A 6,566-nucleotide genomic window follows, 5' to 3' on the forward strand; every position below is an offset into this window, starting at 1 on the left:
CAGTGATCATCAGTGGGAATCCACAGAACACCACACACAGTATTCCTCATGTTCTGTGAAGATGGTCAAGGATGGGAATGTGCTTTCCAGGGATGTTGAGGAGTCTGTCTCATTGGAATAAGCAGCATCCCAGCAGACATGGCTCTGAACAGCCTCCTTCTCGACCATGCCGTGAGCAGGCCTTGGACTGCGGGCTCTGCACCTCAGCTGCTGTGGGATACAGTGACCTACGGCTGCTTTCCCCCACAAGGGAGCAGCCATCGAGCGGAAGGCAACGAGGAGGGGTCAGGGCCTGTGCTCACTAAGCTAGTCAGGTGTGGAGGGACCATGTCAAGGGAAGGCCACTGCGTGGCTAAAAGCACAGAGAAGGGAGGACGGCAAGGAGGAGGTCTGGAATGCATAAAGAAGTTCAGTTTCAGACTTAGGTGAACGCCAGCTGTGGGCAATGGTTTGGGAGCCCAAAAGTACAGGTCCCACTGAGATTTGAACTCAGATCGCTGGATTCAGAGTCCAGAGTGCTCACCTTTACACCATGGGACCAGTTGTACACCTGCTCTATGCCCTCTCAGCAACAGAGTGTACAGACAGACAGGAGCCTTCAGCAGAGCTCTGAGCTGGCAGGAAGACACAGCACACCTTTGCATGGGTCCCACGGCATGCAATGGCTGCCTCTGACGGCACTCAACAGAACTCTCTCCTGAGATTCACTCTTAACCCTGGAAGACAATCACCAAAGCCTTCCAATCTCATGCCTCACGAGATTCTGTCCTCTGCCTTGGCTACTGACATGCCTGCACGCACATCCCTGACCTCATGCCACTGCTACGTAATATACCGGCAGACAGCACAAAGAAAGAAAGAAAGGTCTCACGCCAAAGGAGCGTAAGCCTGTATCCAGGTGATCACAGTTCTCTGATGTCTGGTATGATCAGGATTCACTTCTGAAGCTTTTTGGGTAAGCTCACCTCTCCGTGCCTCATGGGTGGGAGCTCTCGTTTGTGCTGTGGGAGGCCTGTTACTGCTCCCCTGAATGCTCCTACCAGTGCTGCTCTCCATCCAGCTCAGACCTGTGCTGCCTGCGCATGCCCATGCTCGTGTGGGAGTTTGTGTGCACCCGCTGTGGTGTCAGCCCAGCTAGCACAAGCCTCTTTCCCCATGAACAACCGGCCTTCCCAGGCACAGCTGAGGGCTGTGCTGCAAGTGCTGCTCCACAGCATTCTGGGAGTGCTGCCGGGCAAGGAAGGGACAAACGCAAGCGGGACGCAGCAGATGGAAGGGGGCAGCCCCAGCCACAATCAAGGAATGATTGCTGCTGCCCTCCTGCTCTCAGGGAGCAGCTAGGGCAGGCAGAGGCAGGGAGCCAGGGAAAACCCTGACCCGATCCTGCAGCGATGCCGGCCCTACCCAGCTCTGTTGGGGGTGGGGGCTCCCAGGGCAGCCCCAGTTTACCTACCATGGGTGGGGACCAGCCCCAGCTGCTGGCAGCAGGCCCAGGAAGGTGTGGGGCAGGCTGAGCTGGTAGAGCCTGTTGGGAGGGCAAGACAAGAGCTTGCTCTGCTGAGACCTGCGTGTTTTGGATCAGGATTCACTTCTGAAGCTTTTTGGGTAAGCTCACCTCTCCGTGCCTCATGGGTGGGAGCTCTCGTTTGTGCTGTGGGAGGCCTGTTACTGCTCCCCTGAATGCTCCTACCAGTGCTGCTCTCCATCCAGCTCAGACCTGTGCTGCCTGCGCATGCCCATGCTCGTGTGGGAGTTTGTGTGCACCCGCTGTGGTGTCAGCCCAGCTAGCACAAGCCTCTTTCCCCATGAACAACCGGCCTTCCCAGGCACAGCTGAGGGCTGTGCTGCAAGTGCTGCTCCACAGCATTCTGGGAGTGCTGCCGGGCAAGGAAGGGACAAACGCAAGCGGGACGCAGCAGATGGAAGGGGGCAGCCCCAGCCACAATCAAGGAATGATTGCTGCTGCCCTCCTGCTCTCAGGGAGCAGCTAGGGCAGGCAGAGGCAGGGAGCCAGGGAAAACCCTGACCCGATCCTGCAGCGATGCCGGCCCTACCCAGCTCTGTTGGGGGTGGGGGCTCCCAGGGCAGCCCCAGTTTACCTACCATGGGTGGGGACCAGCCCCAGCTGCTGGCAGCAGGCCCAGGAAGGTGTGGGGCAGGCTGAGCTGGTAGAGCCTGTTGGGAGGGCAAGACAAGAGCTTGCTCTGCTGAGACCTGCGTGTTTTGGCACCCGCTTGCAGCTTCCCTGGGCCATCCACGCACCCTGGCTCCATATATGAGCCAGGCACATGAGACAAATGAAAACCAGGACACGCTTAGTAGGATGTGCCGGGATTATGGCCTGAACATGCCTGCCTTATTCAAGGTCTCTAGCCTGGGGGTGAGCTTTTGTGCATCTCCTTTTGCTGCTCTGCTACCTTCAGTGGCACAAGTGCAGGGGACAAACCACGTGCCAGCGTGGGTCTACCACGCATTCTCTTTCTCCTCCCTCTCTCCACACGCTCCGTCCAGGTACCCCTTTTCCTTTTCATACTTCACCCAATACAGCCAGGTACTACGTTCTCCACAGGAACTTCACTGCTCAGGCTGGTTGACATGGGACTGAAAGAAGGCACTGAGGAGCCCCCTCCTCCTTTCCAGCACACTGGTAAGTACCTTGGGCAGTATAAAGTAGCCACCAGATGCCACCAACTCCACCCCATGTCATTTTGCACTTCCTCTTCTTCCTCAGAGGAGGAGAACACAGCAGATACACAATCCTCATTATCGCTGACTCGAGGCAGACATACGATAGACCATCTCTCTGTGTGCAAGGGCTGGGAACAGGTCAGCCAGCAAAGCCCCATGGCCTCGGGGAAGATCCACGAGGACCCACTGCTGTTAGATGTCCTCCTCTAAGCGTTAACAGTGAGGACCATCTGTTCACAAGTTGGTGCTTTCTGCAGCCCACAGTGAAACTTCGCTAAGAAAAGGCTCAAGGGTTGAGACAAGAACGAGGAGATCCATCACTGATGACTGTTATGAGGAGAAGAGACTCAGATTAATGAAATCTGTTGCCTATTATGAAAAGCAGAGTAACGCATCCAGAAATGAAAGGAAACAAAACACACCATCCCTCTTCTCCCACCCATCCTCTTCTTCATCATTCCACAATGCGCTGCAGAGGAATGGGGAATGTGGAGGTAAGGTCTGCCTATAATGCAATCCTCAGTCGGTGATTGTTCAAGAACTGCTCCAGGATGTGTCCATACAACAGGGTGCGCTCGTTTTGGAAATGAGTGCAGCAGAATGTGTGCCCCATGGGTGGCAGCACCTGTCAGGTCAAATGCTCACCTCTCCAAAATGCTTCTCTCTCCAAGGGCTGCAGTTCTGGCCCAGCGTCTGCTTCTGTGAGGGCTCTGCACGGCCTGCAGCCTCCTTCACTCCAGATCCATCTGCTCCACCGTCACCTCCTGCCTGGGCTGCAGTGTGCTCAACAAAGACTTAACGGGCTGCTTGAGGGCCAGAAGAATTTCACAAAAAAAGCACAGGGCAAGTATCCAAAGAAGTTTAGGAATCTGCACGCTTGCATTATCAAGCTGCAGTTTCACCAGGGCCACACACTGAGCAGTGTGCCCTCACTTTGGGTGAACCATGCTTGTAACTTTTTCTTGCACTGGCAATCGACCTCCTGAGATGCCTTGCACTCAGGCTCCTTCCATGAAGCCGCAGTTCTCAGAGGCAGTACCAGTTGTCACCCACCTCTGCAGCATGGGCGGCACACAGGCCTCTTCCCCACTGGCGCTGGAGCTCAGTCATTCCACAGCACTCAATACATCTCTAGCCATTTCCCCTTCACTCTCCAGACTCTTCAGGACAGGCACAGCTTCCCACCACCCATTCATAACGCAAACCCCACGCTCGCTGGCCTGCTGGGCCCAAAGCAGGACGGAAGGAAGCATTCTGGCTCCCCATGACCAGGCTGTGCAACAACCATGCAGGCCAAGTTTTGTCTTTTAATTTCCCCTGGGCTCTGGAGTGAACGGAAGGGATTCGGGGATAGATTACACGTGTACCTTGAGTCCCACGGCAAGGTGCTGACATGCGCAGAGCCCTTACTCGCTGAGAGTTCCTTTGGTTGCTCCCGTGAAGGACTGTCATGAACCTCCAAGATGCATCACTAGAGTTCTACCTCTGGGCTGTAAACACTTCCTCTGTCTGGTCTGATGTACCTGGAGTAACTGCAGTGTGCTGGCAGCTGTTCAGGATGCAAGCAGGGCAAGATGGCATCCTCCTGCCAGCTCTGTCCTCTTTTTTAGGCACTGGAAGGCTGCTCTTTCATCCCCACAGATAGAACGTTTTGCCTTGCAGCTAAGAAAACCCTTGTCCCTCAGACTGCCTGTCATCATGTCACACTATCCTCACAGGGCCGGGGCACCAGACCTCAGATCATCCCAGGGAACGCACACTGAACACACTCCACATGATCATCGCCTTTCCTTGCTTCTCCAGCTTGGCTTTCTTCCCCATTTCTCACACTGGCCCACATTTTCTTCTCCGCAGTCATCCAGTAGTGTTGCCAGGAAGAGGGGACACACACACAGGCTTGGACCAGGGAGTGCCAAGCAGTTGTTCCCAGGTGATCCAGCTGAGAAATCTCCTGTAGGTGAGCTTTCATCATACACTGTGTTGGAGTGGATCATATCCAGAAGTCCTTTCCAAGTCAAGACAAGTGACGTAGGATCTGCACTAGTCACACAAAGGCAGTGCTTTCGAAGGAAGCAGCCCCAGACATTCCACTTGCTTCGGGAATGGTTCAGAACCCTTCAGTAATGTCTCTGATGAGGAAAGTGGCACTTGGGAGGAATGACTCTTAGAGGTCTGCTATTCCTGGCGTGCCTGAGGCCAGGACACCATTTCCACCGCTTTCCACAGCCGCGTGACTCATGTGTGCGTGCGGTTCAGGGTTTTTCCCAACTCCTCCCCATCGTGATGACGGGCAGGTGCTCAGGGAGGCTGATGCTATGCCACTTTGAACTTTGAAATGCATGGAGTGGACCTCAAAAGGAGGCCATGCAGGACTGTGGTCAGTGAGATTAATGTGTTGCTGAGCAAAGCAGGCTAATTTGAGTACGGGTCAATTTCAGGGAAGGACGCCGGCATTACTTTGATCTCACTTCCACAGCCAGATTTGGTGATTTCCAACAGCTCTTCCACTGCCCAAACTGATATCTGTTCCTGGTTGGAATAAGTAGGACAACATGGTCAAGTCATCAAGGAAGATGGCGGTGGACATCCCTCTCAAGAGCCCCGTAGAAGAGAAGAACATGACTCTCACCTCTCCTCGTTCTCACACTGAATATGACCTCATGGCCCACCGTCGTTAGGAAGAGATAAAAGAGCTCTGACTGTATAAACAGTCCTCTGCCTGCAAGAGGCAAGAAACCTTTGGGACACCACGGAACATGGCTACAGACGTCCTAGCCACAACCCACTTGAGAGAGAACTTACCCTTCTTTTCTTTTGTTACCTTCACACCCTCTTTGCGCAAGCCGGTCTGACGCCTCGCCACTCTCAGAGTAAAACGCTTCTTTCTGACATCAAACCTACATCTCCCCTCTTTTCGTTTAAAGTTGTTCCCCCTTCTCTTTTCACTATCAGACTCAGCGTCATCAGCATACTTTCTCAGGGTACACTCAATTCTACGGTCTACACTGCTGATCAAGTTGTCGGAGAGCATGAACATTAGCATGATGAGTGTCGGAAATGTACTGGTAGTCCTCAGTGCTGCTTACAGGGGGATTTCCTCCAGCTCCAAACAATTTTTCCATGCCATTGAGCTTGAAAACATCCATAGGCACGTGGGTCTTATCTCTCATTTGGAACTGTACAATCTTGATGGTCTGCCTGAACATATCGCACCACCTCCTGCATGTCTCTGATTGCCCACAAGGAGAAATGTCTCCTAGCGTCCCGCTCCCAGTTCTGCTCTCCCTTATGATGAATCTGCCTTCATTGCCATTACTTTGGTGCATAGCAAACTAACAGACAACGCAGTTTCTGTAAGCACATGTTGAGTTTAAGCAGTGTCTTTGTGGTCTTCGCTGCCTCTGCCGCATCCCTGTTGATCTGGGCCTCTTTTCCCATCTGCAATCATGCCATCCTGATGTTTTGATGGCACTTACACCAGCATCGACAGCACATCTCTGATGACGCGCACGGAGAAATGTCCCAGAAATTTAGCCTGAGAGCATGCACTTGAGAGCTAAGCACTGGTGTCCTTCATGGCTGACGTTCACTGTGACTGGTGGCCATGCTCACCAGGAACGCAGTAATGCTGCCAATGACATCTCTATGAGGGAAATCCAATTGAAATCCCTGAAAACCTAAATGGAGAATTCCAAATCAATTAATTGGCCTTAGGACACAGCAATACAGACAAACTGTTTTGATGGTAGGCAGTATGAATCTGCAGCAAAACACTCGAGATGAAAGAAGCAAGATATTAACTACTAGCAAGGTCTTTGCAACCACCAACCGCTAGCTGTTTTGATGCTTCATGACCATGGAATGTTTCTGTCCTCACG

At 53.2% G+C, this 6,566-nt stretch overlaps 1 non-coding gene across 1 annotated transcript; it reads right to left on the minus strand.

The window, feature by feature from the left end:
- Positions 1–468: 468 nt before the first annotated feature.
- Positions 469–540, minus strand: TRNAQ-CUG. The gene has a single exon. It is a non-coding gene; the product is annotated as a tRNA-Gln (tRNA).
- Positions 541–6,566: the final 6,026 nt, after the last annotated feature.

The sequence above is a fragment of the Gallus gallus genome, chromosome 10, assembly GCF_016699485.2.
Source record: "Gallus gallus isolate bGalGal1 chromosome 10, bGalGal1.mat.broiler.GRCg7b, whole genome shotgun sequence".
NCBI classification, from domain to species: domain Eukaryota; kingdom Metazoa; phylum Chordata; class Aves; order Galliformes; family Phasianidae; genus Gallus; species Gallus gallus.